The 14,091-nt window shown below is 44.6% G+C and overlaps 10 non-coding genes and 4 pseudogenes across 10 annotated transcripts; all 14 read left to right on the top strand.

Annotated features, from left to right (window-relative positions):
• The first annotated feature begins 749 nt into the window (after positions 1–749).
• Positions 750–823, top strand: LOC142835374 (small nucleolar RNA SNORD113/SNORD114 family). The gene has a single exon (XR_012907819.1). It is a non-coding gene; the product is annotated as a small nucleolar RNA SNORD113/SNORD114 family (small nucleolar RNA).
• Positions 824–1,410: 587 nt separating this feature from the next.
• LOC142835367 (small nucleolar RNA SNORD113/SNORD114 family) lies at positions 1,411–1,485 on the top strand. Its single transcript, XR_012907812.1, has one exon. It is a non-coding gene; the product is annotated as a small nucleolar RNA SNORD113/SNORD114 family (small nucleolar RNA).
• A 705-nt stretch (positions 1,486–2,190) lies between these two features.
• Positions 2,191–2,267, top strand: LOC142835382 (small nucleolar RNA SNORD113/SNORD114 family; annotated as a pseudogene).
• A 625-nt stretch (positions 2,268–2,892) lies between these two features.
• Positions 2,893–2,967, top strand: LOC142835373 (small nucleolar RNA SNORD113/SNORD114 family). The gene has a single exon (XR_012907818.1). It is a non-coding gene; the product is annotated as a small nucleolar RNA SNORD113/SNORD114 family (small nucleolar RNA).
• Positions 2,968–3,639: 672 nt separating this feature from the next.
• On the top strand, positions 3,640–3,713 carry LOC142835359 (small nucleolar RNA SNORD113/SNORD114 family). Its single transcript, XR_012907805.1, has one exon. It is a non-coding gene; the product is annotated as a small nucleolar RNA SNORD113/SNORD114 family (small nucleolar RNA).
• A 587-nt stretch (positions 3,714–4,300) lies between these two features.
• Positions 4,301–4,375, top strand: LOC142835366 (small nucleolar RNA SNORD113/SNORD114 family). Its single transcript, XR_012907811.1, has one exon. It is a non-coding gene; the product is annotated as a small nucleolar RNA SNORD113/SNORD114 family (small nucleolar RNA).
• Positions 4,376–5,097: 722 nt separating this feature from the next.
• Positions 5,098–5,174, top strand: LOC142835381 (small nucleolar RNA SNORD113/SNORD114 family; annotated as a pseudogene).
• Positions 5,175–5,799: 625 nt separating this feature from the next.
• Positions 5,800–5,874, top strand: LOC142835371 (small nucleolar RNA SNORD113/SNORD114 family). Its single transcript, XR_012907816.1, has one exon. It is a non-coding gene; the product is annotated as a small nucleolar RNA SNORD113/SNORD114 family (small nucleolar RNA).
• A 672-nt stretch (positions 5,875–6,546) lies between these two features.
• Positions 6,547–6,620, top strand: LOC142835358 (small nucleolar RNA SNORD113/SNORD114 family). The gene has a single exon (XR_012907804.1). It is a non-coding gene; the product is annotated as a small nucleolar RNA SNORD113/SNORD114 family (small nucleolar RNA).
• Positions 6,621–8,023: 1,403 nt separating this feature from the next.
• LOC142835379 (small nucleolar RNA SNORD113/SNORD114 family) lies at positions 8,024–8,100 on the top strand (annotated as a pseudogene).
• Positions 8,101–8,595: 495 nt separating this feature from the next.
• Positions 8,596–8,669, top strand: LOC142835353 (small nucleolar RNA SNORD113/SNORD114 family). Its single transcript, XR_012907798.1, has one exon. It is a non-coding gene; the product is annotated as a small nucleolar RNA SNORD113/SNORD114 family (small nucleolar RNA).
• Positions 8,670–9,272: 603 nt separating this feature from the next.
• LOC142835364 (small nucleolar RNA SNORD113/SNORD114 family) lies at positions 9,273–9,347 on the top strand. The gene has a single exon (XR_012907809.1). It is a non-coding gene; the product is annotated as a small nucleolar RNA SNORD113/SNORD114 family (small nucleolar RNA).
• A 724-nt stretch (positions 9,348–10,071) lies between these two features.
• Positions 10,072–10,148, top strand: LOC142835392 (small nucleolar RNA SNORD113/SNORD114 family; annotated as a pseudogene).
• Positions 10,149–13,776: 3,628 nt separating this feature from the next.
• Positions 13,777–13,849, top strand: LOC142835391 (small nucleolar RNA SNORD113/SNORD114 family). The gene has a single exon (XR_012907825.1). It is a non-coding gene; the product is annotated as a small nucleolar RNA SNORD113/SNORD114 family (small nucleolar RNA).
• Positions 13,850–14,091: the final 242 nt, after the last annotated feature.

The following is a 14,091-nucleotide window of genomic DNA, read 5'->3' as shown; positions in this document are numbered from 1 at the left end:
CGGGAGGCTAGGCTGGTTTGCAAGAAAACAAGTAGGACATTATGGGTTCCTGAGTGGAGAAAATCTCTTTCAGGAGTTCCCACAGGCCTCGTGCAACAAAGCAGTGGTACGAGGTGCTGTCCCAATGCAGGTAGCGCACTTTACTTAGAAAAGTGGCAGCCAGCTCGGCGGTGGTGGGACCCACCTTTAATCTCAGAACTGGGAGGCAGAGGCAGGCGGATCTCTGTGAGTTTGAGACCAGCCTTTTCTACAAGAGCTAGTTCCAGGACATGCTCCAAGGCCACAGAGAAACCCTGTCTCAAAAAACTAAAAAAAAAAAAAAAGAAAAGAAAAGAAAAGAAAAGAAAAGTGCGATAATGGGAAGAAATTAGTTTCCCTGTGAAGAAACCAAAGAGGTGCACCTTAGGTATAGAAGAAAACATTGAAATATTGCCAACAATCTCATGAGGATTTCTCGATCCTTTCTTCTCTACCCTTCAGAATGACCAACAATTCTGAGGTGCCAGCATAATGAGATGGGAAACCATTCAAACCATGTAGGTCTCTGTGTGAGCCCAGAGTTTTGAAGACTGAGAGGCTACCATCTGACCTCCATTTGGGACCAGATTAGAGGTGGGTGCATTGACCTTAGGTGATTTTACATTAACAGAGTTCAGAAAGTAATGTATCCCATTATGTGATCACTTCATTCAACAGAGCACCCAGGAATTCCAGCCCTGCAGGAGTTCAGGGAGAGAGGGGGCCAATCCACGACCGATGATGAGATCTGGTGATGTTGGAGTAATACTCGATGAATGCCAAGTTCCGGAAATCTGAGGTCAATCCGATCGTGCTTTAATGTACTTAGCTGTGGATGGCGGCCCATAGGCACATCCCGTTCCTTGTGGACAGTGGATTGTGGGCTGCATAGCAGTGCAAAAATACTACTTAGAATCAAGAGTCATGCAGCTGTGGTCTGCCTTGTATTTTTGTCAGCTGAGGTTGAACATCTACTTTAATATGCAGGATGATAAGCCCCATACTTTTCAGAGAAAGTTTGTATGCAACTCCCCTTGAAAGGTAGACATTGTGGGTCTCTGGAAGAGAAAGTCTTAATATTTCTATTCCCTTTTCTCTCTTGTTCCCTCCAGAGATGAAGCAATGGCGGATGTTGGCCATTTTTATGATTTCCTGGGATATCATGGTGTTAGTACCAATTCCATGAATCTTCCTTTTGGCCCCTGATGACAGATAGGAATGGTCACATCAAGAGCCTTATGTAAGGTAGGACACAGAATATAGCAGTGAACTCACTGGGGGCTTTAAGGGCAAGTAGTGAGGTCTCCCCAGTGCAGAGTAGGTTCCTCTAGGTTTGACACCTGAGCAGACACACTGAGCTATCATGATGGCTACAGACAGAACAGCCAAACAGGGACCAATGATGAGATCTGGTGGCATCTGAGTGTTTCTCGATGACAGTCATGTGAACAGATATCTGAGGTCAGGCACAGATCTTTGTTACTACCCAATTTACTGGACCTGGACGAATGAATGGGACCAGTCTTGGAATCGGTTCCTAAGTACTTGACCAAGTGAACATGGCTGGGTGTTAGACAAGATTACAACAAAGATCTTGGGAAAGGGAAATGTCCTGAGTGGAGAAAATCATGGCCATGTGTCTCCACAGGCCTTGTGAAAGGTACAGGATGGGGTACTGTCTTGATGCAGAACAGGACACTCTACTTGGAAGAGTACCAGTCATTTTGTCTTGGAAATGGCCAAAAATCAGTGATCCCTGTGAAGAGACCTCAGACATGCTGCCTAGGAAAACAAGAGGGCATTGACTAATGACCAACATTCTCATCATGGTCTCTCCTTCCTCTGCTTTGAACCCTTCAGAAACGCTGACCCGACTGACGTTACCAGCATGCTGAGATCGAGACCCCACTCAAACCACTGCGGTACTGTGAGAGCCTAGAGCCCTGAAGAATGAGAAGAAACCGTCTGAGGATCATTGAGTCAAGATTAGAGGTAAGTGCATTAATGAGTTTTATAATTCTAGAGTCTAAAAGTAATGACTAAGACTGGTTTTTGATGGGAACCCTTTGAGAAAAACCAAGAGAAATGTATTCAATTCTGTGATCACTGTGTTCTACAGAGCACCCATGAAATCCAGCCCTGCAGGAGGTCAGGGAAGGAGGGGGCCCATCCACGACCGATGATGAGATCTGGTGGCGTTGGAGTGATACTCTCGATGAACGCCAAGTATCCAGAATTCTGAGGTCATTTGCATTGCCTGTATAAACGTGCTGTGGATGGAGGCCTATAGGCACATGCCTTCCCATTGGAACTGTGAATTGTGGGCTGGATAGCACTGCGAAAATACTGCTTAGACTCAAGGGTCATGCAGCCTGTGGTCTGCCTTGTATTTTTGTTGGCCTATGGTTGACCATCTATTTTAATATTCGCAATGAAAAGGCCAGTTCCTTAGAGAGAAAGATGTATGCTATAGCCTTTGAAAGGTAGACAGTGTGGATCTTCGTGAAAAGAAAGTCTCAATATTTCTATTTCCTTCTCTGCATTGTCCCATCCAGAATGGCAACCAAAGTGGTGACAGAACTTGTGCATGATGGTGATATCCCGGTATGCCATGGTGTCAGTAAAGAAGCCCCTGGTGACAGACAGCAGCTTCATTAATCCTCTCGTTGGCACCTGATGACAGGTAGGAACTGTCACATCAAAAGCCTTATGGTAAGCAGGACAGAGAAAATGGCAGTGAACTCACTGTGGGCTTTTAGAGCATATGGTGAGGTCTTCCAGTGCAGAGTAGGTTCCTCTAGTGTGGACTCCCGAGCTGCCACACTGAGCAGTGAGTAAGCCAATCCCGATGGCTCCCGACAGAGCGGCCAACCAGGGACCAATGATGAGATCTGGTGGCGTCTGAGTGTTTCTCTATGACAGCCATGTGAACAGATATCTGAGGTCATTCACAGAGCAATCTTTCTTTGACCGCCTATGGTGATCCCTTAGTTAATGTTCAAGAGGAAAGAGCAGGGCTAATTTGGGATCAAGTCTAAGTACCTTAGCCCAGGGATATGGCTGGCAACTAGGCTGGTTTGCAAGAAACAAGTAGGACATTATGGGTTCCTGAGTGGAGAAAATCTCTTTCATGAGTTCCCACAGGCCTCGTGTAACAAAGCAGTGGTACGAGGTGCTGTCCCAATGCAGGTAGCGCGCTTTACTTAGAAAAGTGCCAGCCATTTTCTTGAGATAATGGCATGAAATTAGTTTTCCTGTAAAGAAACCAAAGAGTTGCACCTTATTTATAGAAGAAACATTGAATAATTGCCAACACTCTCATGAGGATTTCTCAATCCTTTGTTTTCTACCCTTCAGAATGACCAACAATTCTGAGATGCCAGCTCGATAAGATGGGAAACCATTCAAACCATGGTGTCTGTGGGGCCCAGAGCCTTGAAGATGAAAGGCTACCATCTGACCTCCATTTGGGATGAGATTAGAGGTGTGTGCATTTACCTTAGGTGATTTTATATTAACAGAGTTGAGAAAGTAATGCATCCCATTATGTGATCACTTCATTCAACAGAGCATCCAGGAATTCCAGCCCTGCAGGAGTTCAGGGAGAGAGGGGGCCCATCCATGATCGATGATGAGATCTGGTGATGTTAGAGTGATACTCGATGAATGCCAAGTTCCGGAAATCTGAGGTCAATCCGATCGTGCTTTAATGTACTTAGCTGTGGATGGCGGCCCATAGGCACATCCCGTTCCTTGTGGACAGTGGATTGTGGGCTGCATAGCAGTGCAAAAATACTACTTAGAATCAAGAGTCATGCAGCTGTGGTCTGCCTTGTATTTTTGTCAGCTGAGGTTGAACATCTACTTTAATATGCAGGATGATAAGCCCCATACTTTTCAGAGAAAGTTTGTATGCAACTCCCCTTGAAAGGTAGACATTGTGGGTCTCTGGAAGAGAAAGTCTTAATATTTCTATTCCCTTTTCTCTCTTGTTCCCTCCAGAGATGAAGCAATGGCGGATGTTGGCCATTTTTATGATTTCCTGGGATATCATGGTGTTAGTACCAATTCCATGAATCTTCCTTTTGGCCCCTGATGACAGATAGGAATGGTCACATCAAGAGCCTTATGTAAGGTAGGACACAGAATATAGCAGTGAACTCACTGGGGGCTTTAAGGGCAAGTAGTGAGGTCTCCCCAGTGCAGAGTAGGTTCCTCTAGGTTTGACACCTGAGCAGACACACTGAGCTATCATGATGGCTACAGACAGAACAGCCAAACAGGGACCAATGATGAGATCTGGTGGCATCTGAGTGTTTCTCGATGACAGTCATGTGAACAGATATCTGAGGTCAGGCACAGATCTCTCTACCTTGCCCAACTTTGTTACTACCCAATTTACTGGACCTGGACGAATGAATGGGACCAGTCTTGGAATCGGTTCCTAAGAACTTGACCAAGTGAACATGGCTGGGTGTTAGACAAGATTACAACAAAGATCTTGGGAAAGGGAAATGTCCTGAGTGGAGAAAATCATGGCCATGTGTCTCCACAGGCCTTGTGAAAGGTACAGGATGGGGTACTGTCTTGATGCAGAACAGGACACTCTACTTGGAAGAGTACCAGTCATTTTGTCTTGGAAATGGCCAAAAATCAGTGATCCCTGTGAAGAGACCTCAGACATGCTGCCTAGGAAAACAAGAGGGCATTGACTAATGACCAACATTCTCATCATGGTCTCTCCTTCCTCTGCTTTGAACCCTTCAGAAACGCTGACCCGACTGACGTTACCAGCATGCTGAGATCGAGACCCCACTCAAACCACTGCGGTACTGTGAGAGCCTAGAGCCCTGAAGAATGAGAAGAAACCGTCTGAGGATCATTGAGTCAAGATTAGAGGTAAGTGCATTAATGAGTTTTATAATTCTAGAGTCTAAAAGTAATGACTAAGACTGGTTTTTGATGGGAACCCTTTGAGAAAAACCAAGAGAAATGTATTCAATTCTGTGATCACTGTGTTCTACAGAGCACCCATGAAATCCAGCCCTGCAGGAGGTCAGGGAAGGAGGGGGCCCATCCACGACCGATGATGAGATCTGGTGGCGTTGGAGTGATACTCTCGATGAACGCCAAGTATCCAGAATTCTGAGGTCATTTGCATTGCCTGTATAAACGTGCTGTGGATGGAGGCCTATAGGCACATGCCTTCCCATTGGAACTGTGAATTGTGGGCTGGATAGCACTGCGAAAATACTGCTTAGACTCAAGGGTCATGCAGCCTGTGGTCTGCCTTGTATTTTTGTTGGCCTATGGTTGACCATCTATTTTAATATTCGCAATGAAAAGGCCAGTTCCTTAGAGAGAAAGATGTATGCTATAGCCTTTGAAAGGTAGACAGTGTGGATCTTCGTGAAAAGAAAGTCTCAATATTTCTATTTCCTTCTCTGCATTGTCCCATCCAGAATGGCAACCAAAGTGGTGACAGAACTTGTGCATGATGGTGATATCCCGGTATGCCATGGTGTCAGTAAAGAAGCCCCTGGTGACAGACAGCAGCTTCATTAATCCTCTCGTTGGCACCTGATGACAGGTAGGAACTGTCACATCAAAAGCCTTATGGTAAGCAGGACAGAGAAAATGGCAGTGAACTCACTGTGGGCTTTTAGAGCATATGGTGAGGTCTTCCAGTGCAGAGTAGGTTCCTCTAGTGTGGACTCCCGAGCTGCCACACTGAGCAGTGAGTAAGCCAATCCCGATGGCTCCCGACAGAGCGGCCAACCAGGGACCAATGATGAGATCTGGTGGCGTCTGAGTGTTTCTCTATGACAGCCATGTGAACAGATATCTGAGGTCATTCACAGAGCAATCTTTCTTTGACCGCCTATGGTGATCCCTTAGTTAATGTTCAAGAGGAAAGAGCAGGGCTAATTTGGGATCAAGTCTAAGTACCTTAGCCCAGGGATATGGCTGGCAACTAGGCTGGTTTGCAAGAAACAAGTAGGACATTATGGGTTCCTGAGTGGAGAAAATCTCTTTCATGAGTTCCCACAGGCCTCGTGTAACAAAGCAGTGGTACGAGGTGCTGTCCCAATGCAGGTAGCGCGCTTTACTTAGAAAAGTGCCAGCCATTTTCTTGAGATAATGGCATGAAATTAGTTTTCCTGTAAAGAAACCAAAGAGTTGCACCTTATTTATAGAAGAAACATTGAATAATTGCCAACACTCTCATGAGGATTTCTCAATCCTTTGTTTTCTACCCTTCAGAATGACCAACAATTCTGAGATGCCAGCTCGATAAGATGGGAAACCATTCAAACCATGGTGTCTGTGGGGCCCAGAGCCTTGAAGATGAAAGGCTACCATCTGACCTCCATTTGGGATGAGATTAGAGGTGTGTGCATTTACCTTAGGTGATTTTATATTAACAGAGTTGAGAAAGTAATGCATCCCATTATGTGATCACTTCATTCAACAGAGCATCCAGGAATTCCAGCCCTGCAGGAGTTCAGGGAGAGAGGGGGCCCATCCATGATCGATGATGAGATCTGGTGATGTTAGAGTGATACTCGATGAATGCCAAGTTCCGGAAATCTGAGGTCAATCCCTATGCATGCTTTAATGTACTAAGCTGTGGATGGCAGCCCATAGGCACATCCCGTTCCTTGTGGACAGTGGATTGTGGGCTACATAGCAGTGCAAAAACACTACTTAGAATCAAGAGTCGTGTAGCTGTGGTCTACCTTGTACTTTTGGTAGCCTGAGGTTGAACATCTACTTTAATATGCAGGATGATAAGCCCCATCCTTTTCTGAGTAAGTTTGTATGCAGCTCCCTTGAAAGGTAGACATTGTGGGTCTCCGCAAGAGAAAGTCTCAATATTTCTATTCCCTTTTCTCTCTTGTCCCCTCCAGAGATGAAGTGATGGTGGAAGTTATCCATTTTCATGATTTCCTGTGATATCATGGTGTTAGTACCTATTCCAAGATGGCTGACAGCATTGATCTTCCTTTTGGCCTCTATTGACAGGTAGGAACGGTCACATCAAGAGCCTTATGTAAGGCAGGACACTGAATATAGCAGTGAACTCACTGGGGGCTTTAAGGGCAAGTAGTGAGGTCTCCCAGTGCAGAGTAGGTTCCTCTAGTTTTGCCTCCCGAGATGCCACACTGAGCTATCATGAGACTCCAGACAGAGCAGCCAAACAGGGACCAATGATGAGATCTGGAAGCATTGAGTGTTTCTCGATGACAGCCATGTGAACAGATATCTGAGGTAGGCACAGAGCATTCTACCTTGCCCACCTTTGTTACTACTCAAATCACTGGGTTGGGACAAATGAATGGGACCAATATTGGTATCAGTTCCTAGGTACTTGACCAAGTGAACATGGCTGGGTGTCAGGCAAGATTACAACAAAGTCCCTGGGAAAGTGAATGTCCTGAGTGGAGAAAATCATAGTCATGTGTTTCCACAGGCCTTGTGAAAGGTGCAGGATATGAGGTGCTGTCTTGATGCAGGACAGGACACTCTACTTGGAAGAGTACCTGGCATTTTGTCTTGGAAATGGCCAGAAATCAGTGATCCCCAAGAAGAATCCTAAGACATGCTGCCTCGGGAAACAAGAGGGCATTGACTAATGACCAACATTGTCATCATGGTCTCTCCATCCTCTGCTTTGAACCTTTCAGAAAGGCTGACCCTACTAATGGTACTGGTATGCTGAGATTGAGACCCCACTCAAACCACTGCAGTACTCTAAGAGCCTAGAGTCCTGAAGAATGAGAAGAAACAATCTGAGGATCTTTGAGTCAAGATTAGAGGTAAGTGCAGTTGCATTAATGAGTTTTATAATTCTAGAGTCCCAAAGTAGTGACTAAGACAGGTTTTGATGGGAACCCGTTGAGAAAAACCAAGAGAAATGTATTCAATTCTGTGATCACTGTGTTCTACAGAGCACCCGTGAAATCTAGCCCTTCAGGAGGTCAGGGAAGGAGGGGGCCCATCCACGACCAATGATGAGATCTGGTGGCGTTGGAGTGATACTCTCGATGAACGCCAAGTATCCAGAATTCTGAGGTCATTTGAAATGCCTGCATAAATGTGCTGTGGATGGAGGCCATGTTACGAGGTGCTTTCCCAATGCAGGTAGCGTGCTTAGAAAAGTGCCAGCCATTTTCTTGTGATAATGGAAAGAAATTAGTTTCCCTGTGAAGAAACCAAAGAGGTGCACCTTAGGTATAGAAGAAACATTGAATAATTGCCAACACTCTCATGAGGATTTCTTGATCCTTTGTTTTCTACCCTTCAGAATGACCACCAATTCTGAGGTGCCAGCACAATAAGATGGGAAACCATTCAAACCATGGTGGTCCCTGTGGGAGCCCAGAGCCCTGAAGACTGAGAGGCTACCATCTGATCTCCGTTTGGGACAAGATTAGAGGTGTGTGTATTGACCTTAGGTGATTTTACTTTAACAGAGTTCAGAAAGTAATGCATCCTATTATGTGATCACTTCATTCAACAGAGCACCCAGGAATTCCAGCCCTGCAGGAGTTCAGGGAGAGAGGGGGCCCATCCATGACCAATGATGAGATCTGGTGATGTTGGAGTGATACTCGATGAATGCCAAGTTCCGGAAATCTGAGGTCAATCCCTATGCATGCTTTAATGTACTAAGCTGTGGATGGCGCCCATAGGCACATGCCTGTTCCTTGTGGACAGTGGATTGTGGGCTGCATAGCAGTGCAAAAACACTACTTAGAATCAAGAGTCATGCAGCTGTGGTCTGCCTTGTATTTTTGTCAGCTGAGGTTGAACATCTACTTTAATATGCAAGATGATAAGCCCCATACTTTTCAGAGAAAGTTTATATGCAATTCCCCTTGAAAGGTAGACACTGTGAGTCTCCAGAAGAGAAAGTCTCAATATTTCTATTCCCTTTTCTCTCTTGTCCCCTCCAGAGATGAAGCAATGGCGGAAGTTGGCCATTTTCATGATTTCATGAGATATCATGGTGTTAGTACCGTTTCCATGGTGGCTGGCAGCATTAATCTTCCTTTTGGCCCCTGATGACAGGTAGGAACGGTCACATCAAAACACTTATGTAAGGCAGGACACAGAATATAGCAGTGAACTCACTGTGGGATTTAAGGGCAAGTAGTGAGGTCTCCCAGTGCAGAGTAGGTTCCTCTAGTTTTGCCTCCCGAGCTGCCACACTGAGCTATCATGATGGCTACAGACAGAACAGCCAAACAGGGACCAATGATGAGATCTGGTGGCATCTGAGTGTTTCTCGATGACAGCCATGTGAACAGATATCTGAGGTCAGGCACTGAGCATTCTACCTTGCCCACCTTTGTTACTACCCCAGTTACTGGTCTGGGACGAATGAACGGGACCAATCTTGGAATCAGTTTCTAGGTACAAGACCAAGTGAACATGGCTTTGTGTTAGGCAAGATTACAACAAAGTACCTGGAAAAGGGAAATGTCCTGAGTGGAGAAAATCATGGCCATGTGTCTCCACAGGCCTTGTGAAAGGTGTAGGATATCAGGTGCTGTCTTGATGCAGGACAGGACACTCTACCTGGAAGAGTACCAGTCATTTTGTCTTGGAAATGACCAGAAATCAGTGATCCCTGTGAAGAGACCTCAGACATGCTGCCTAGGAAAACAAGAGGGCATTGACTAATGACCAACATTCTCATCATGGTCTCTCCATCCTCTGCTTTGAACTCTTCAGAAAGGCTGACCCGACTGATGGTACCAGCATGCTGAGATCAAGACCCCACTCAAACCACTGCAGTACTGTGAGAGCCTAGAGCCCTGAAGAATGTGAAGAAACCGTCTGAGGATCATTGAGTCAAGATTAGAGGTAAGTGCATTAATGAGTTTTATAATTCTAGAGTCCAGAAAGTAGTGACTAAGACTGGTTTTGATAGGAACCCGTTGAGAAAAACCAAGAGAAATGTATTCAATTCTGTGATCACTGTGTTCTACAGAGCACCCATGAAATCCAGCCCTGCAGGAGGTCAGGGAAGGAGGGGGCCCATCCACGACCGATGATGAGATCTGGTGGTGTTGGAGTGATACTCTCGATGAACGCCAAGTATCCAGAATTCTGAGGTCATATGCAATGCCTGCATAATCGTGCTGTGGATGGGGGCCTATAGGCACATGCCTTCCCATTTGCAATGTGAATTGTGGGCTGGATAACAGGGCGAAAATACTGCTTAGACTCAAGGGTTATGCAGCCTGTGGTCTGCCTTGTATTTTTGTTGGCCTATGGTTGACCATCTATTTTAATATTCGCAATGAAAAGGCCAGTTCCTTAGAGAGAAAGATGTATGCTATAGCCCTTGAAAGGCAGACAGTGTGGATCTACGGGAAAAGAAAGTCTCAATATTTCTATTTTTTTCTCTTCATTGTACCCTCCAGAGACGCAACAGAAGTCATTGCAGAAGTTGGCCATGATGATAGTAATCGAGGATGTAATGGCTTCAGTAAAGAAGCCCGTGGTGACTGACAGCGGCTTCATTGATCCTCGTGTTGGCACTGATGGCTGGTAGGAATGGTCACATAAATAGCCTTATTGATGTCAGGGTACAGAAAATAGCAGTGCACTCACTGCGGGCTGTATGGGCAGATGGTGAGGTCTCCCAGTGCTGAGTAGGTTCCTTTAGTGTGGCCTCCCGAGCTGCCACACTGAGTGAGCCAATCCCGATGGCTCTGGACGGAGCTGCCAACCAGGGACTGATGATGAGACCTGGTGGCGTCTGTGTGTTTCTCAATGACAGCCTGAGGTCAGGCACTGAGTTATCTTTCTTTGGCCGTCCTTGTAGCCTTCAGTTACCATTTCAGGTAGAGAGAGTAGACAAGGTTGGGCTACAAGACTAATGCCCATTTTCCTCTGATATCTGGGTAGCAACTTTGATGTAAATTGCGTGGGAATGTGACTTGTGACTAGGTGAATAAATCACAGCCTAATATTTGTGTAGGGTTTGGACAATCATTGGGGAAGGGGAGAGGATAATCCAATACAGGGCAGCAGTGCTAAGTTAGAAAAGATCCAGTCCTTTTTCCATAAATATGACACGAAATCAGTGCTCCCCTTTGGAGACCATAGAGGTGTACCCTAGGTAAAAGAGAGGGCACGAAGTGGTATCCTACATGGTCTCAATATTGTTTGTCCCTTCTCTTCTCTGTACCCTTCAGAAGAACTGAGACACCTTACGTTGCCAGCGTGCTGTGCCCAAGCACTCCCTCCCTCATTTCAACCACTGTGGCCACTGTGAGATCTCCGAGCCCTGCTGAATGACCTTCCTTTGAGACTAGGTTAGAGTTATGTGCATTGGCAGTAAGGTGTTTCTACATTAGTTGAGTCTGGAAAGTATTGAGTCATGACTTGTTTTCACAGGAACCTGTTAGGGATCACCAGGCTGAACAACTTTCCCTTCTTTCCTATTCTTTGATCTCTTGAGCACCTCTGAAGTCCAGCCGTTTAGGAGGTCAGGAAGAGAGGAGCCCATCTGCGATGCATGGTGAGACCTCTAGTATTTGAGTGATATTCAATGAACACCATGTGTCTGAAAGTCTGGATACCCGCCTCACCATGCTAAGCTGTGGATGTAGGCCCATAGGCACATGCCCGTCCTTTTTGGACTTTTGTTTGGTTTTCTGTGCAGCTATTTGATAGTAATACTAAGAATCTCATACTTAAAAATTGTGAAACATAATCAGTACAATCCATTACAGAACTTGGTCTTCATTTTCTCAATCAATATAATATTTGAGACAATCTCACCAAATTGGCTCTAAGTACCCAATTTCTTAGAATGAAATCATGCTCCATTTTCTCATGGTTAATAGCTGTGTTTTCCATCCAGAAGATGTCTTCTCATTGTTTCCTTTCTTTTCTCCCGACAGCCTTATTTAATTACTGAGCTTACCAGAGAAGTTTCCAGTGATTGAGACTTTCTCTGATATTACGTTGACACCCACAGAACACTGTGACTGATACCCCAATTAGACGCACACTTTGTCCAGATGGTGGTAAGATGTTGGGAATGTTATACCTTTATTCCTAAGCAGCATGTATAACATTAATAATGCAGTGATAATTTTGACATCATATTGGAAAACTGAAGCCCCAATGCAACTTTCACATCATTTCATAGTCTTTGTATTTCATATCAATGTTATCATATTTACTCTTAGAATTGTTTTTTTTTAGAGAGTTTCCAACTTTCAAAATGTTAATATCAAGTTTTGGGTATCTTCTAGTCAGCCATCCCCCCCCCTCATTCCCCCCATTTCTTTGTCCTGTCCTTTTAGAATATCGCTGCATCTCTTTTAATCTCCTTTGCCCCATCTGTAGCTCTGCCCCAGAGTTTTTCTACCTTTCTCAGTGCGGGTCACAAAGTCGCTCCCACCTTCCGAAGAACATGCCAAACTTGGGTCACCTGCATCCCTCTTTCCGTTTTCCAGATATCACTTTTAGACACTCGCAAGTGAGTACAGCCATACTCTACCTGCTTCTCTGTCCCTCATTTTTCCTATGCTCATATTTATATCTCTGCTTTTTGTTTAGAACCATCCTATTCCATCCAGTCTTCCTAGTGGATGAATAGTATCTCACACAGCGTTTACACCTACAGCTTGTAGAATATCCCAACATAATAGTAGTATACAAACTAGTCTTTTGCATAAAATGTACAATAATATTGTGTGGACTTTTCTCGAAAGAAGACATAAAAGTTTCCCAAACAGCGAATAACTATTTATATTCATATTCAATTTTTACACTTCTGTTTTTGTGTCAATATTCTGATTCATATTGATGAACATTAGGCTCTTCTAAATTTCATGCCACAGTCCCGTATTACCTTAACCTGCTTAGAATGCCTGTCATCAAGTTTACAAAGTACAACAGAAGCCCGAGGTCTTATGTTCTAAGAGAAAATTTTATAGCACACATTGCACGGAGAGCTAGTGATGCTCAAAATCCAAAACAAAATTCCTGTGTACCAAGACACCTGATACTAGGTAAAATTACAAGTACCCTTATGTCCCTGTGACATCTGCACGTCCACACAGACTACAGCATCAGCCATAACTCCTTACCACCCTGTACTGATGCCTGATGGGACCGAGTCCACTACTGTATGGAGCCATCCTGTCCTGTCCTTTCATTATGGATAGTACATATGGAATATCTCATGGCCATAGCTTATGTTCTGATTCTGTGGACACAATTAAATTTGCTTGTCTTATTAAGAGATAAATTGTATTACTTAGTTAAGGATTAGATATATCAGTCTTTAAATCAAAGTTGAAAACCATTCTTTTATCTGCCTTTAACTATCCTTTATCTTCTCTCTTTTTTTTCCTGCTTTCCCCTAACGGGTGTGGATAAGCTGGCAGCGTAATTCCCTATGTGTATTAACTATATCAAGGTACGTCTGGATGATAGCCTTACCTCTTGTCTATATTTTGGTAGACATTTTAGTTTTACAAAGCATGAAATAAAATCTTATAGGTCTCCTTTTTCCTCATCATTTGGGATGAACATGGGCTTGTGTCCTAAGCATGCACGGAGTCTGAGCATGGTTCGTAGTACATGTGCACACATTGATATGATCTCCAATGTAAACATACGAGCTGTGCTCCTGTTGCACATCTGTGCATGATAGGCATTACTAGTAAACTATTGGCTTGGGCAGTAAACAGTGATGAGGAGGAGGAGAGATCAAGCCTTTGCTGGACCAATGATGACAGCTACCAAGGTATGAGAGAGATGACGAACACTACCTGTCTGAAACTCTAAGGTCCAACACCGCAGATAAGTAGACAAGTCAGGATCCTTGAAGGAGAGTGCCATTTTTTATCTTGTGTTCTGCTCTTTATTCCTCAGAATGGGTGCTGCTGAGGTGATTTCTGCAGTTTTCATGGTCAGCAGAACAACATTCTATGGCTGCATTGTACTTGGGAGGCCGTGAGTACTAGTTCGTGTCCTTGTGTTTTGTGTGGTTTGTTGAAGGTTACTTACTTCGTTATTGAACAGAATACAATAGGA

This window comes from Microtus pennsylvanicus, chromosome 14 (assembly GCF_037038515.1).
Source record: "Microtus pennsylvanicus isolate mMicPen1 chromosome 14, mMicPen1.hap1, whole genome shotgun sequence".
In the NCBI taxonomy this organism is placed as follows: domain Eukaryota; kingdom Metazoa; phylum Chordata; class Mammalia; order Rodentia; family Cricetidae; genus Microtus; species Microtus pennsylvanicus.
The sequence above is the reverse complement of the archived record's forward strand: the minus strand, read 5'-3'. Positions and strand labels throughout refer to the sequence as shown.